Genomic DNA, 15,464 nt, shown 5'->3' with positions numbered 1-15,464 from the left:
CTACCACCGTGACAATCAAACGCTGCCTGGAGCTAAACTCCTATATTTGATGAATTTTCGCTTGCTTGCAAGCTGCCGAAGCATTAAGTAAGTCGGTACTACCCGAGAAAAAGCGTGGGAGGCCTTCTCTTGCAAAGATCCAAGCACCACAACCAAAGATAGGGCAAAAAAGCAAGAATATCGCTTCCTTGCACCGACGCGCACTACGACTCCTTTGACCATTGGTCTGAATCCCGCGACCAGAAGGTGCGAATTAGGTGCAAGGTCGAGAAGTGCACACGAGGCACCCGGATATTCTGCATGAAATGCGCCGTGCAACTGTGCCTGACGAAAGAGAGAAATTGCTTCCTCGCATTCCACAAGTGAATTTTGTGACCACCGAGGCGCTGTGTACACAATTGTGTACGATGTTGCAAATAATAAAGTTTCATGATAACTTTCAAGAATTCGATGGTTTTGTGTTTCTTAGGTCCCAAAAAGAATGTTTATATATAAAAAGATTTTTTTCTATGCATAATTGCAAGTGGCGCCTGAAAGGGTTAATTAATGGACAGGTTACGTTTGAACGAGACTGATTCTTTACTTATTGGGGTGTTGGGATAGTACAACTATTGAACCGAACATATTAAACATAGGAATATTAGATAAAAATGGCCTCCGAATATCGAATTGATTGTCGAAAAAAATTTTCCGCTTTTAAAGAAACTGAAATATTTTCGCAGAGTTTGGAAAAATAAAAACGAGGCGTATATACATCATTTTGTCACAACCATGTCGTATCGTTCCCGACTGGATGTAAATGACAAGTAACAGCCATAACCTGAAATATTTGACTTTGTTCCTGCGGCCATCTGTAAAACTTCACCTCACTGCATCAGCGTAACTCAGTCGGCCAGCATTTCAAAGAAAATTACATTTCAGGAGGCTGGCCGAGTTTCCTCGAATTTCAGTTGTGGAGCAAAACTGAAATATGCGAATACAAACGAAAAAGACATGCCTATTTACGACACTTACACGTAACGTCTTTGCTGCGTCATAGCAGAATTTGGTCTGGGTTAAAACTATGCTGTAACGCAGCGGGAAAGTGCCAAATAAACACGCACGTTATATGAGGGCACACCCTCTTGACGTTGCTAAATGAAAATTGTTTAAATTCGAGCAGCCTCCTGCAATATTATTTTTCGAAAATACCGCCCATGAGTTAAGCTAGTGCACAGCGGCGAAGTTTGGCAGATAAGCGAAGGGCAGTGTCTAAAATTCCTGAACATGTTTTGGTTATCTACGACACCATGACAGTGGAATGAATGAGGTAATGAAACAAGGGAAAGGAACGTCACCGGATCTGCAAACAGTGTTGCATTCATTGAAATTGAAAAGTGTGGTACTACATCTCCACTCGTTTTATGTGAACTAATGGAAACATGGTGCGACTGGCATAATAATATATAAGGACAGCACATTCGCATGCGCACTGCCTGAAAATGATGCAATCTCATGGAACGTCGGGAAATTATTGAGCAGACGTTAGTCAATTTTGACCAGCTGGGTACGTTTATTCCATCGTGCACTATAAGTACACGAGCGTTCTTTAGCGCTTCGCCCCCACCGGATTGCGGCCGCAGGGGCCGAACCCCCGACCTCGGTCTCAGCAGTTGTCATAGCTACTGGGATACTGCGGCAGGTGAGGAGGTCGAGAGAAACGCCTTCTCGTTTTACTTCTGCGCATGCGTGTTTCGCACCCTGGACTGCACCAGTTTCAAAATATTAATTTTCAATGTCTCCGACGAAATGCATCAATTTGGCGTTCCAGTTAATCTTGCGCTTCAGTGCATGAAACGGCGTTTTCCTAAAAGAAGTAACTGGACCGCCACTGCATTTCGCCGGACCCTTGAAAATTAAGATCCCGAAACTGCTGCACTCCTGAGAATCGCTTCCAAGAGGACACGCCCTGCGAGCTCACCGGCTATAATTTGTCGTTTTAAATATGTGCCGCAAAGTAAATAATTAAAAGGTAAGTATCGTAATTATGTTAAGTATTTAATTGGGTATTTTCATTCCTCGTAGAAGCAATGGCCGCCTCATCGAGTAATTAAGATCAAGGGTTAGAATTGTGTTACCTGCAACGGGCAATTTTCAAATATTTTGGACCTTTAAAGATGTAACACCTGGTATATAACCGAGTGCCGATCAATATGTCACAGTGTCTACGTTCTGGATGCCCGAGAGCCCATCCCGACAATAGGAGACACACCTTGTGCTTGGTGTGTCTTCTATGAGGCCTTATAATTCGAGAGTCCCAATAAAGAAAGGCGTCAGACAGGGAGATACGATCTCACCAATGCTATTCAACGCATATTTACAGGAGGTATTCAGAGACCTGGTGTGGGAAGAATTGGGGATAAAAGTTGATGGAGAATACCTTAGCAACTTGCGATTCGCTGATGATATCGCCTTGCTTAGTAACTCAGGGGACCAATTGCAATGCATGCTCACTGACCTGGAGAGACAAAGCAGAAGAGTGGGTCTAAAAATTAATCTGCAGAAAACTAAAGTAATGTTTAACAGTTTCGGAAGAGAGCAGCAATTCACAATAGGCAGCGAGGCACTGGAAGTCGTAAGGGAATACATCTACTTAGGGCAGGTAGTGACGGCGGATCCGGATCATGAAACGGAAATAATCAGAAGAATAAGAATGGGCTGGGGTGCGTTTGGCAGGCATTCTCAGATCATGAACAGCAGGTTGCCACTATCCCTCAAGAGAAAAGTATATAATAGCTGTGTCTTACCAGTACTCACCTACGGGGCAGAAACCTGGAGGCTTACGAAAAGGGTTCTACTCAAATTGAGGACGACGCAACGAGCTATGGAAAGAAAAATGATAGGTGTAACGTTAAGGGATAAGAAAAGAACAGATTGGGTGAGGGAACAAACGCGAGTTAATGACATCTTAGTTGAAATCAAGAAAAAGAAATGGGCATGGGCAGGACATGTAATGAGGAGGGAAGATAACCGATAATCATTAAGGGTTACGGAGTGGATACCAAGGGAAGGGAAGCGTAGCAGGGGGCGGCAGAAAGTTAGGTGGGCGGATGAGATTAAGAAGTTTGCAGGCACAGCATAGCCACAATTAGTACATGACCGGGGTTGTTGGAGAAGTATGGGAGAGGCTTTTGCCCTGCAGTGGGCGTAACCAGGCTGATGATGATGATGATGAATTCTAAAGTATAAAGAAATATCGATATGTCGTACAGCCCCGCTTTTTTAATTTCTTTATAACAGGATATTGAATGACTGGCCTGAAGTAGGCTGGAACGAGTAAGATACTGGCTTAGAATAAGATGCCTGAAAAAAATAATGGATTATGTCGCCATTCATTGCCAAACCCCCAAAAATTATTAACGCCGCACGTCAAGCATGCGCATGCGCAGATGAGTTTTGTGTTTTCTTTCTTTTTTCGCCTCAGTGCTCCCTTCAGTTGATAGTCAGCGTTCGTGTTGTCCACTTCTCTACTCTCGTGTCCTGTCTGCACGCCTCACTTCTTTTTTGCATAATGAAGCATCCCCGCTACACTGGTGCCTCAAATTGGTCGTGGTAAATTATTCGGTGTGTTGAATTCAAATGCAGCCAAATGAAGCCACATATTGTAAGCAAGATGTTAGCTTTACCCGCAGCGCAATGCCGTACGTTCTTTCTTTTTTCTGGTTTTCATTCGAGGCCACGGTCTGAACCGACAAGAACAGGCAGTTTCACAAATGTGTTCAGCGTACGTAAATCAGAGACATAATTTGTGCGTTGGGCACGTTGTGTATAGTAAAAACAAAAATACATTTAAAAAATAATTTTAATTAGGAAGAGAAAAAAAAACTGTTTCCGCCCGGGATCGAACCGGGGACCTTGCGCGTGTGAGGCGCACGTGATAACCACTACACCACGGAAACAGGCGTGGCAGAGGATCAGATTAAAGCAGAGTTCAGACTGAGACCTCGTTCAGATGGGTAATTTAGTCACATTCGTCTCTGTAGAGCGTATGCATTTGATAACACGTGGTACATTTCAACACGTGGCACATAGACTGATTACTCAGTTCAGCTGCTGCGCACGAAGTCGCGGGATCGAGTCCCAGCCGTAGCAGCAGCAGCACCGTTCCGTTGGAACGAAAAAAAAAATAATGCTCTTGCACGGAGATTTGAAAACGATGTTAAGGCTGTATTGGTAAGCTGCATTTCTGAAACACCAAAAATGTCACGTTTACCGTGAGGAGACGCTCGATAAGCCAGAAAGTACGCAAATACGGCTCGCGACACTGCCTTGAAGGTCGCGCCCCAGTCAGCCCCAGCTCTCGCGGTGACGTCATGAATATTGGCGGCGTCTACTAGGGCGCTGTTAATTTTTTTATCAGTAAGCATGTAGAGTGCATTCTAATGCATCTAAAGAGTGAACACAGTACGTTGCGAGAACTTCTGAAATTTGAAATTAGTGACGTCACACTGACGTATCAGCGTGCTTTCGGCGCGAACTTTCGGCGCGAACTTAAGACGTGAACAATACTGTACACTCGAAGGCTCGCGGACTCTTGCGGCGAGGAGGAGTCAGACGCACGCGTCTCGATCGAAAACAGGCAATCCGACTGCAGATAACTTCGTCACCACAAAACTGCAATTGTATATTGTATACACTAGATATCTGTTGGCGCGCCGTGCAAAGTTCGGCGCTTGTGGCCGTGGTGTCGTCCTTTCCAGCTGGAGTGCCCGCTGTCGTCATCACCATTTGGAAGCGAAGTGGCGCTATAGTGCCTAGAATATACATAGAATGTATATTCTAGGCACTATAGTGGCGCGCTCAGCGACAGCTTCAGCTGGTTTGAAAAAGTGCTAGCAGCAACTGTCACTTCCATCTACTGTCAGGTGAGGCAGCCTGGTCACACACATGGGATGTCTATCAATAAAGCAAGTCGTTGTCTTCTGCGTATGGTCGACTGCGCCCCTATGAGGCGTAATGATGCAGGTGTCTCATAGAAAGTTACACAAGAATAGCACAATTTTATAACCGCCGCACAAATGGACGTCAATGAAGTCTCATCCACGTACGATGGGTATCAGTGGCTTGCACGAACCACGTGGTACATGCTGGATGCTCGCACCATACGATGCCATGAACGCGTTGCACAGCCATACAGCAACGCGAATACACCTGCGTAAGCACACACAGGCGCGAACGATGATGTTTATTGACATCCCCTTAGATATGAGGCGGGGACAAATATGGTGACTTAGCTTTTGTTTGATGTAATTAGGTTTAACTACATATATGGCTCTCTAGCATTTTGCCCAACTGGTCTCGATGTTAACTTTCGTATTTAAAACCTATATCACATGAAATTAAATTGTGCGGCTTTACATGCCGAAACCATGATATCATTATGAGGCAGGGGAACCTCTATCACTATACTGTGTCATTACCCTACACTTGCAATGACTCCCGGCACTATCAATCTCTGCTATCCTTTTAATGCGTTCGCATTCTTAGGATGCTTCGCGCAGCTTTCCAGGGGTTATCTATGTAAGTTTGTATCTAACCGTTTCCGCGTATATCTGCTTCACTGGGTAATGGGTGGTACCATGAGGCTTCGCGGTAGCGGCGCCTCATGGTACCACCCATGGAATCCCGCTGCAGTACACGCCTCGTACATCACGCATTTCGATGGTGGTAATAAGTTGTGACAACATATTGATTTAATGCTAACGCATTACCGTCGACAGATATCGTGAGATTTGATGGGTTCTTTTTTTCGGCTTTTTGGCGTCGATTTCTAGTTTTCTTCGTCCCTGTAAACCACCAGCATACGTCGGTACTACTTTAAGTAGTAACACAAAAGCACAACCTCCACACGTGCAAGCGCGTAGCTTTGGCTGTGCTGCCACAGAAAATTGTCCTTGGGTATAAAAGTCGATGTAATTTATTTCTTGTACATTATCGTCTTTTAGTACATATGTTCCTTCAAATAAAAGATGGTTGTTAGTCAGCGTCTTTTCTTTCTGCTGTCTTTCTTTGTCCCGTCATTTAGCGCTCCTCCAAATGAGTTTCAAAATGAACCAACAAGCTCAATTTTCAAGCATTCTGCAGAGAACAAACATAGTGTGCGGTAGTATCACAGGTGACATTTATCCCTACTCCGATGCCGTGCTTTCGTGTTTACGCTAGAAAGTTCCACGTTGTTGTTCCTCGTTCCATTCGTTATGGCTCATTGTCTTCGCGCGGGCTACACAAAGGTAACTTAATGACTCAAAGTCCCTAATAACGACTGCCTGATGAGAACCCTTGTGTATTGTTTCATGCAGAAGACGAAAACTCTTTATTGAGTGACGAAGGGAAACCTTCGCTGTGTCTTTTTGTATGTGCCTTCGCTGTGACTTTTGTAAAATGGACGAGTTTGAGTAGTCTCCACGTGACCTCGCTCTATGCCACACTCTGCGAGTCAGCCTACGACCGGGCTAGAGGGGCGATGTGCTCGCTTTTGAGAGGACGTGTGTCACCCCTCTAACCCGTCCATGGTCAGCCATTACTGGCGTCACACGAGAGGTACCATGATCCACAACAGGTGGAGCCACTCCTATTTCTTTTTTCATTTTCACCATTTTCATTGTTTACTAAACCTTTGTTCTCGCTACGAATGACGAATTCTTATTGCAGATTCCTAAGCCTACAATCTAGTTCAACTTAAAAATATCACGCCAGTGAAGCATGAATAGTCTGTAATAACAAATTATCGTTCAGTGCGATATGCTAAATAAATGAGATGATTACTGACAGCCCATATTACTTCTGTTATTAGCTATAGCTATTCCTTCTGTGCGCGCCTTTTCTGACATTTGCTTTTATCGTATTTTTCACCACAGAAATCGCGCTCTCTCTTGCTTTCGTTCCCTTTCCCGAAAACTATGCGTTCGCCACTTTCCAGTCAATAATGCTGTGTCACGCCGATTACGCGCACTCCGCACGCTACGTCGAAGTACCGGGCGCATAGTGTTAAAGAAAAGGTACGCAAGATTGATTATTATTGCTGTGGGACAGATACATTTGAAATCGTGCAAATTGCAGTGTTCACAGTAATGGTGAAATAATCGAAGATGAAAACAAGTAAGCGTCAAGATGCTTGTACATTAAGTGGAACTGGTGTCACTCTGCTTAATAAAACAAAACATGCCGACTGAAAGTTCTGACGCGCTGGTTCGGAAACACGTCACACGTATCTCACGGGGGGGTCCAAACCAACGTGCCTATAGTAAAAGCGCCTGGCAGTGACAGATTGCGCGCGACTATTGTTTACGGATCCGAATCGCTGCATTCGCGCTTTCCGGGGATGCGCACACAATGTAATGCTGAGTATACGATTGGAAGATGTCCGGAGGGGGGAGGGGTTCACGCTTGGTTGGCTGCTTCGGTCGCGTCAAGTGGACGGGTTGCTTTATAAACAGATCAACCATATATGTACGTTTTGCGTTACCGTCCGAAAGCAAATTATACTACATGCGCTCCGCTGCCAAGAATGTGCGATCGTCGGCATCCAGTAACTTCGGCAGTTGGCCCAATATTTTTCTGGTGTACTGTCTTTTTGGGATGATTAAACCAAATGCAACAAGAGAGATGGAGGCTTTGTGCTTTCGCAAACATATTGCAGTTCCCGGACTACTTGAACATCGGGGACAAACGTGCACAGCAGCGCGGTGGTGCTACCTTGCAACTCTGAGGTCAACTGGAGCACACAGAACCACGCTGCACAGAACTATAATCGCAAAAACCGTGTTCTATCTATCTCTATCTTTATCGTTATGCAAGTACGTTAGTAGCAGCAATCATTAGTGCATTGTCGCATTATCCTTTTTTTTCCTCTCCTGCGAGAACAGTAACGCCCGCAAAACGAAAAGGTTTCTCACAGGTTGTGCTTGAAGAAAGTTTCACAAGATGGCGCTACCTGCGCTGCCGCTACAGTCGACGTCACCGATGCTGTGGTCCATAAGCTGTCGTATTTCTCATTAAGGAGTTTCAGCCTGTCCACATACGTGCATATATGTGGATAGGCTAAAATTCGTTAAGGAGAGACGCTCCTCGAAACAACTTTTTTTTTCCCTACTAGTGCTAGAGGTTTCAAAATTCAGCCAATTATAGAGTTTTCTAAACAGATTTCAAATGTGACACTACTTTTCATGTAGATGATAGTTTTTGAGTTATATGATGCACAATGACAAAATATAGTCATCTTTGTGGGCACATTCTCATGCACTAAATTTTCACAATAAGCATCATGCAGTAGCTTGCTCAGCTCTTTGTAGATCGCCAAGTGCTGATATCTAGCCAGTGTGTACAACTACTGGAATTATGCAAACAAATTAGAACATTTCGACTAATTCTTCTTGTCAATTCTCTGATTTATAACCTTGCACTTTCGCAACTACTGCTTGGAGATATTGCAATTTCAAGTAGATATAAGCACTATATATTCAAGAGTATGTGTGCCAAATTTCATTAGTATAAGACAATTATAAGTGTACAAGGTTATTTTCATGCGATCGTGAAAAAATTAGTTCAAGTGTCCTCATTTTTTTTGAAATAGTTCCAGTAATTTTATGCAATGTTTGAATAGATATAAGGACTTTGGTGTCTGCAAGGAGCTAAATAAGTTACGGCACAAAGCTTTTTGCGATAACTTATGACACAATAATGTGCCTGCAAAATCACTCTATTTTGCCATTGTGTAGGACTTAACCATAGGATCTGCAAAGAAACTAATTACGAATTTGAAGTATGCTTGAAATGCTCTTTAAGTGGGCGGATTTTCAGATCTCTAGTACAAATAATAAAGAAATGCTTTTTTTGAGGAGCGTCTCCCCTTAATGAGAAGTAGTCAAATGATGCGAGCCTGGCTTTCTACTCTGGGTGGTGGATGAAATGTGACTGAGATTATATTTTCTGAGACACAGTTTTTGCTTTCGATACATCTGGGTCAGGAACGTCTTCCCAGAGCTGTTTTGGAGGATTAACTGCTCTTATGAACGGGTCCAGCCTCAACACAGCCGGTCACTCGTCGACTGGTTCAGACCTTGACCAAAATGATGTATTGGAGTAAAATGACTCAAACTCAGCATAGCATATCACTCGTTGACTTCTTCAGACCTTGATCAAAACGACACCCTTGAGTAGATTCAGTCAAGAAGTACTGGTCTGGCAACGCCCCAGTTCATCCACAGTGGGTATGCGCCTCCTCTCTTTAACAATATAGGACTTTCAATCACATCGTTAACACACAACAGTTACAAGTTGTGATGCTTTGGTTACTGAAGATCAGCGAAGCAGCCTTTCTTTTGTGGAAACAAAACTGTCATCGCAAAGCCCCTTGCATTAGGCATGTACTGGTGTTATGTGGAGAACTAACCTGGCATAAGGTCATGCACATACTCCGACGGAAAACAAAAACACTAATTGTCACCACACATAATTTCACTATTTTCTATCATCTCCTTGCATTGCCACTCGACTATTTCACCTACGAGAGATGACCACATACATCACTGAATGCCGTGGTAGTGAAAAAAAGATAGACTCCCTCATCACACCTAAACATCACCAGAGAGTATGCGTAGTGCTTTCAGAAAAACATGGGAATTTCCCAACCCCAAAACACCATGCAATAATGTGATATTGGCACCGGCACCACATCAGCGAGGATGTAAACTCTGATGTGCTTGACACCTCGACTATTTTTGGTTCACTGATCTTACTAAAGTAAATTATGCAGGCGCTACAGGAATAAATATAGCAAAGTGCACATGCAGGGAGGTGGGGCCGGAAAGGGGCATCAACAACTATCATTACTACGTGCAAAAATAGAACATGCGAAACTATGCAGACGAAAATAAATGAAGAAACAATAGAAGATCAAAGCCATCAGAAAACAGCCAAGTGCAAAGGATAACACAAGTGAGGTGGCAAAGCATGGACATGTGCGCACACACACACAGAGATAATGGTGAGATAAGGGTGCCATCCACAGGTGCTAGATATGGCCAACAAGTGGCTTTCTAGAAAGACAAGAGCGAAGGTCGGCTGACACTTTGATTCCCACTTGTATAGTGCATGAGGTGGCCGACGTATGCGAGTTATTGAAAGAAAAGTTTTACTGATAAAGTTACCAGTGCTGCTTATTAGACTGCAGTCTCCACACACGACAGCTTTGTTGAGAAAAAGACCAAAGAATAAAATTCATGTTTCTTGATTTTTGGTGTAACTTATCCTTCATTTTGAGCACAATGCATAAAATCACATTGCTGGGCTATTCTACCGTGCACAAGTGACAGTGTTAACATGTCATTTGTCATTCAGTGCAGAGATCATAAGCAGGGCTTGAAAAAGCAACAACTGTGATCCTTTTGAAGGTTCATTTATAGTGTTAGAAGTGCAATATGCTGTACTTTCTAGTGAACCTAGAGAGAATATTATGTGGTTCACATAAAACTAGCTTTGCAATGTGAACAACAAACCCACTTCTTTTGCGAAAAAAATTTGTTAGCGACCAATGTGGTTAATCTTTACAGTAGCGAATTCTGAAAGTATGGGCCTGTGCATAGAGGAGCAAAGGGCAGTGACTCACACCCCATAGACTGATAAAACTACAAAGGGGGTGGGACACAAACACATCTCTAGTGCTTCATATCATGTAGAGAGAGACGAGTGGAAAAGGTATATTATTCGAATGCCACTTGTGTTTGTGTGTGAGTGCATGTGTTAAAGAATGGTATACTATATGGCTGGATCGAGCCTTGTGCATCTGCCATCATCATTCTTCCTATCTTAGTGCTTGTACTTGGAAAGAAACCTCGTCTTGTTACTATAAACAAGCATGAAGCCCGCATCTTTTGATGTCACTTGCAGTCTCGTTACCAGAGTCTTTTAGGAAAGGTCAAAAGGCCACTTGCAAAGCATGCTTCACATTGCAGTCATGTCTGTGAAGAGAATTCAAAATGCAATCATAGCTGTACAGATTACAGCAGCGGCATAGCCAGAAATTTACTTCAGGGGGAGGGGGGTTGTTCTCAGCCGACAGCTACCACTTCTCCCCCTTCCCTTATCCCTCTCTCCTTATATATATATATACACGAGGGATGTTCCAAATGTAATAAAACTTAAAACGAACGTAAACCGAACGTAAAAGATGGTGCACCAGGTGAAACAAACAATTGCCATAAGAATCCATGCCTGTTGCTGGCTCAACGATGGAAGGAGTGTCAGCAGAGGTGGAATGATGTTTGCGCAGAGCGCTGAAAAAGAGAGACTAGCAGCAGACTGGCATGCCTGAGGTTATTTGAGTGCAAGTTACAAGGGCAAACAGACGTGTGCTGACGTCGTCGTCACTGGTGGAAGTGCGTGCCCTTATCTGGTATGAATGGGCACCTGTTCCCTGCATTGAAAGCCATACTCTTGGGACATCACTTCCAAAACAATGCTGAGGTGGAGCAGGCTGTGCGACAAATCCTTGCATCGCAGGGATCCGAGTTTTACCAGAGGGGTTTCTTCAAATTGATTGCACGTTACGACAAATGTTTCAATGCCAGTGGCGACTATGTGCAAAAATAGTGTGCAGTGTATAGTTCGTGACCATGTTGTGTTTTTCTATGGTAATAAAGTTTCTGTGTGAAAACAAATGATCGAACTTCCTTTTGGAACATCCCTTGTGTGTGTGTGTCTGTGTGTGTTTGTGTGTGTCACATCAAATTATGCTGTCATCCTCATGCTATATTTAAAAATGATATTAAAAAAAACTAACATTTTGTTTACATATTGATGCATTTATATACACATATGTCAATGACCTAGCTGGTACATGACGTGGCAAAACTAACAGCACTAAAAATAGGGTGCTAAAGAAATAAGACAGCAAACTATCAAGCGTCTTCTTGTTTGCAGGCCAGACTTGTTGAAGCACAAGCAACAGTGGAGATCACCATTGTTTTCCAGCCACGTCTCCTAGAGAGTGGTGCGGCCATGACTACATACGGGATAGGGCTTGCACTATTTTGCAAGTTGCCTATCCCTCACTCGTGCTTTCGGCATTGTGGACATGCTATGTTATTCTAGATTTAAAAATACAGGAACAAAGCTTTGCGCTTGAACTTCAATAGTGTCATATGATGCAAGTTTCATTCACTTAGCTGACCTGCTGTCAGACTTGACTGAAGAGATGTTTGGAAGTAACTTGGGATCATGGTATTGTGGCTTTTAAGAAACGCATATTGTTATCTGGTCACAATTGGGAACTGATGAGGAAGACAGTCCGAAGCAGGGCTGTTTCCTGTTTAGAAGCTTTTGTGAAAATTATGGCATCTGTTGTTTACAGTAAAATAAGGGCCAGTAGCTTCGAGAGATTTTAAAGCGTCATGTCTCCTGACACTCGTGTATTCTGAATATTGACGATGTTTAGTTAGGATGCACTCCATGCGGAAATGGGGTAGGTGAGCCTCAGCAAGGTTACTGGCTACGGCTGTCTGGTGCAGAGCGATCAGGCAGTGATGAGATGTTCTTTCTATGTCCATAATTATCCTCCAACTTCGTTCTTGACACATTTTATGCACATTCCAATTTCCTCATATCAATCATTCACTCCCCTTGTTAACATATTTTTCTGTTAGTCACGGTCCCGCTCTTCAACATTCACCAGTTTGTTGAATAGTGCGGTGGCCGCTAACATTCCTTCTGCATGGACTTCAAGGCCATTCATCTACCTGCCTTCCCGCCTGTTTGTTGTGGTTTTTTAACTTCCCTGACCTAGCCTGGCCTCCGCCCTTGATATATTTTGCTGTGAGCAAATGAGCGTTCTGTAGGTCTTACTTTATTGCCCTGTTTTAAGATGAAGCTTTCTTTGCCACTTCCTTCAACTTTCTCACTGCTGCTGCTGCTGCAGCTGTCTTGCACGCCGCGTTGAGGCTGGACCAGAGCATGTATATACATGGTAGGAGTGTGGCAGAAATGAAAGGAGATGCGCAAAACTCGTTTGGACCTTTGCACTGTGTTGAATGTGCACAATGGCCTCTGGAGCTCCCGGCGCGTCAGTCGCCACATTAGCCTCTTGACAGCTGTAATTATCCCTGAACCCCTGCAAAAGCACTGCAGAGGTTGCAGGGCTTACCTTTCTACTTTGCTCATGTTCACAGGGAAGCTAGATAGGATGGCAGAGAGTGGGGGAGAGGAGGCAGAGAATGGGTAGAACTGACGCAGTTGCAAAATGAGTAAATAACAGCCTTGCCAGTCTTCTTTTGTAATTCCCATGCAAAAGGGGGTGTACAGGGAAAAGGCAAATTAAGGAAGCAAGGAAGCGCTGCTAGTACTAGAGACACGGTAGCGGTTATGTGGAAACTGGATAAACTTATGTTCAAGGCACGGTGACATGACAAGCCCCCCTCATTCTTTGGACCGCCACTAGGCCTCACCTTGCTTTCACATTCAAGCTTTCCCTTTCATCCATGTCGCTCTTTCGGAGCCCACCTCCTGAAACTTTCTGTTCCCCCTACGGCTATGCCAATGGAGTAGAGACAAGTGAAAAATCTGGAATGTCACCGATAACAACCCAATGGAAACACCGCATCAATAAAACATGGTTTGTACTGCATAACTACACCTGCATCAGAGCCGAAATTGTCCACAGACAGTATATAGGCAATGCCTTTGTGCGGGCATGAAATGTACCAACATCTGGAAATGCATTATCACGTTCTAGTGTAGATACACCCAAAGTTGTTTCAATAGCTTAGCTTATTGCCTGGTCATTACATGACCTGCCAATGCAGTTTCGTAGATGTCCATGAGGTGCACAAATCTTTGTTGACAATACCTGCAGGTCATTGCATCCATGTAACCATGAAGACAGTGAACTGAACAAGAAAGTACTTGTGTTTAAAAAGAAGTGCTGCAACGTTGAACCACAGAAACGGAGAACAGCGCATACGAACCGCGTCTTTCAATGCAAGCCTTAACCAATGAACAATAAAGGCCTAGCAACTAGCCAATGGCATGCACACATTAGATAACCGCTATCACAAAGATTACTAAGGCCCCGATAGTGTTGGTCAAGGCCTAGAATGAAACATTCAATAGCAATGCTATATCATATTAGTGCCTAGGGCACTTTTTTTGACGTCATTGTCTCTAGACTGAAAATATCCTGTGTACACTCGCCCACAAAATATTGCGGGGTGCGGGAGCGTGTGGCGAAACGACCCTCCTCCCCCTCTAGCGGGGAACCCCTGGTGTCGAAACCAGCGCCTGCACGCACGCGCGTCCCTCCAAGAGTGCAAGCGTGTATGCTTCCGCGCTTCCTCCTTGCGCGCCGGCGATATCGGACTGCAGCTGTGAGCTGCTCCTCTTGCAATTGGCGCTGTGAGGGCTTCGATGGGCACAACTATCTGAAGCCTGTTTAGAAGCCTGAGCTTGCATGCGCCGCTGCGGTCGCTTTTTGTCGAGTCACGAGCGCTGATGCATAGGGCCCGGTGGTGAACACGTCTTTTTTTTTTTTTTTCTGCGCTGTACCTTTTCATTGCCAATCTTCGTTGTTTCCTTCTTTATACGAACGGGGCGTTCTCCCGCAGAAGAGCGTGGCAGAAAAGGCGCTCTATAGAAAGAGACAGGCAAGACGAAAATGAACTCTTGATTTCTGTTGTGTAAACGAAGTTTTGCCCGTCGAAGCCACCACAGCGCCAATCACAAGAGGGGCACCTCGCGGCTGCATTCGGATACCACCGGTGCGCAAGGAGGAACCGCGGAAACATGCACGCTTGCAGTCTCGGAGGGACGAGCATGCGTGATGGCGTTGGTCTCGACACCAGGGGTTCCCCGCTAGCAGGGGAGGAGGGTCGTTTCGCCACGCGCTCGCGCACCGCGCAATATTTTGTGGGCCAGTGTACATTTTAACAAGTGTTGCCATGGAAACTGTTGGCTCGTATATTGTTACAGCTAAAGCACACTGCCAATTTTAAGCAGTCATGAGACAATAGTGCACTTGCATTGAAATGCAACTAAGGACCCGTTGTGCTTAGTCACCGGCTAATTGTAGACAGTTGGACAACAGTTTGAATTGACATATCACCCATCACAGCTAAACGTGTTACTTCATAGCATCACAACGGCCAGGTTAACAATAGTGTGAAACAGATAAGAGGATGCATGGACTTACAACAGTTTCAATTTCCATTAGAGAATGGAATGGCTTGCGTACGGAATTCAAAAGACAAGAAAACTTGAGAGAAGCGAACTTGACAGAAAGAAAAAGTGACACAGGTATTATTTCCTGGTAGAGCATGTTAGCTTACGTACAGAACAAGCCACCTGCTCGAACAGAAAACAAGACAGGTCTGAATTCGTGCATCACCTTGTCGACATCATCTTATGGTTGACCTGTCTTTCATTATGCTACGAAGCAG

General features: G+C 44.3%; 1 non-coding gene across 1 annotated transcript; it reads right to left on the bottom strand.

Annotated features, from left to right (window-relative positions):
- Window positions 1–3,865: 3,865 nt before the first annotated feature.
- On the bottom strand, window positions 3,866–3,938 carry TRNAV-CAC (transfer RNA valine (anticodon CAC)). Its single transcript has one exon. It is a non-coding gene; the product is annotated as a tRNA-Val (tRNA).
- Between the last annotated feature and the right edge of the window lie 11,526 nt (window positions 3,939–15,464).

This window comes from Dermacentor albipictus, chromosome 10 (assembly GCF_038994185.2).
Source record: "Dermacentor albipictus isolate Rhodes 1998 colony chromosome 10, USDA_Dalb.pri_finalv2, whole genome shotgun sequence".
In the NCBI taxonomy this organism is placed as follows: Eukaryota; Metazoa; Arthropoda; class Arachnida; order Ixodida; family Ixodidae; genus Dermacentor; species Dermacentor albipictus.
The sequence above is the reverse complement of the archived record's forward strand: the minus strand, read 5'-3'. Positions and strand labels throughout refer to the sequence as shown.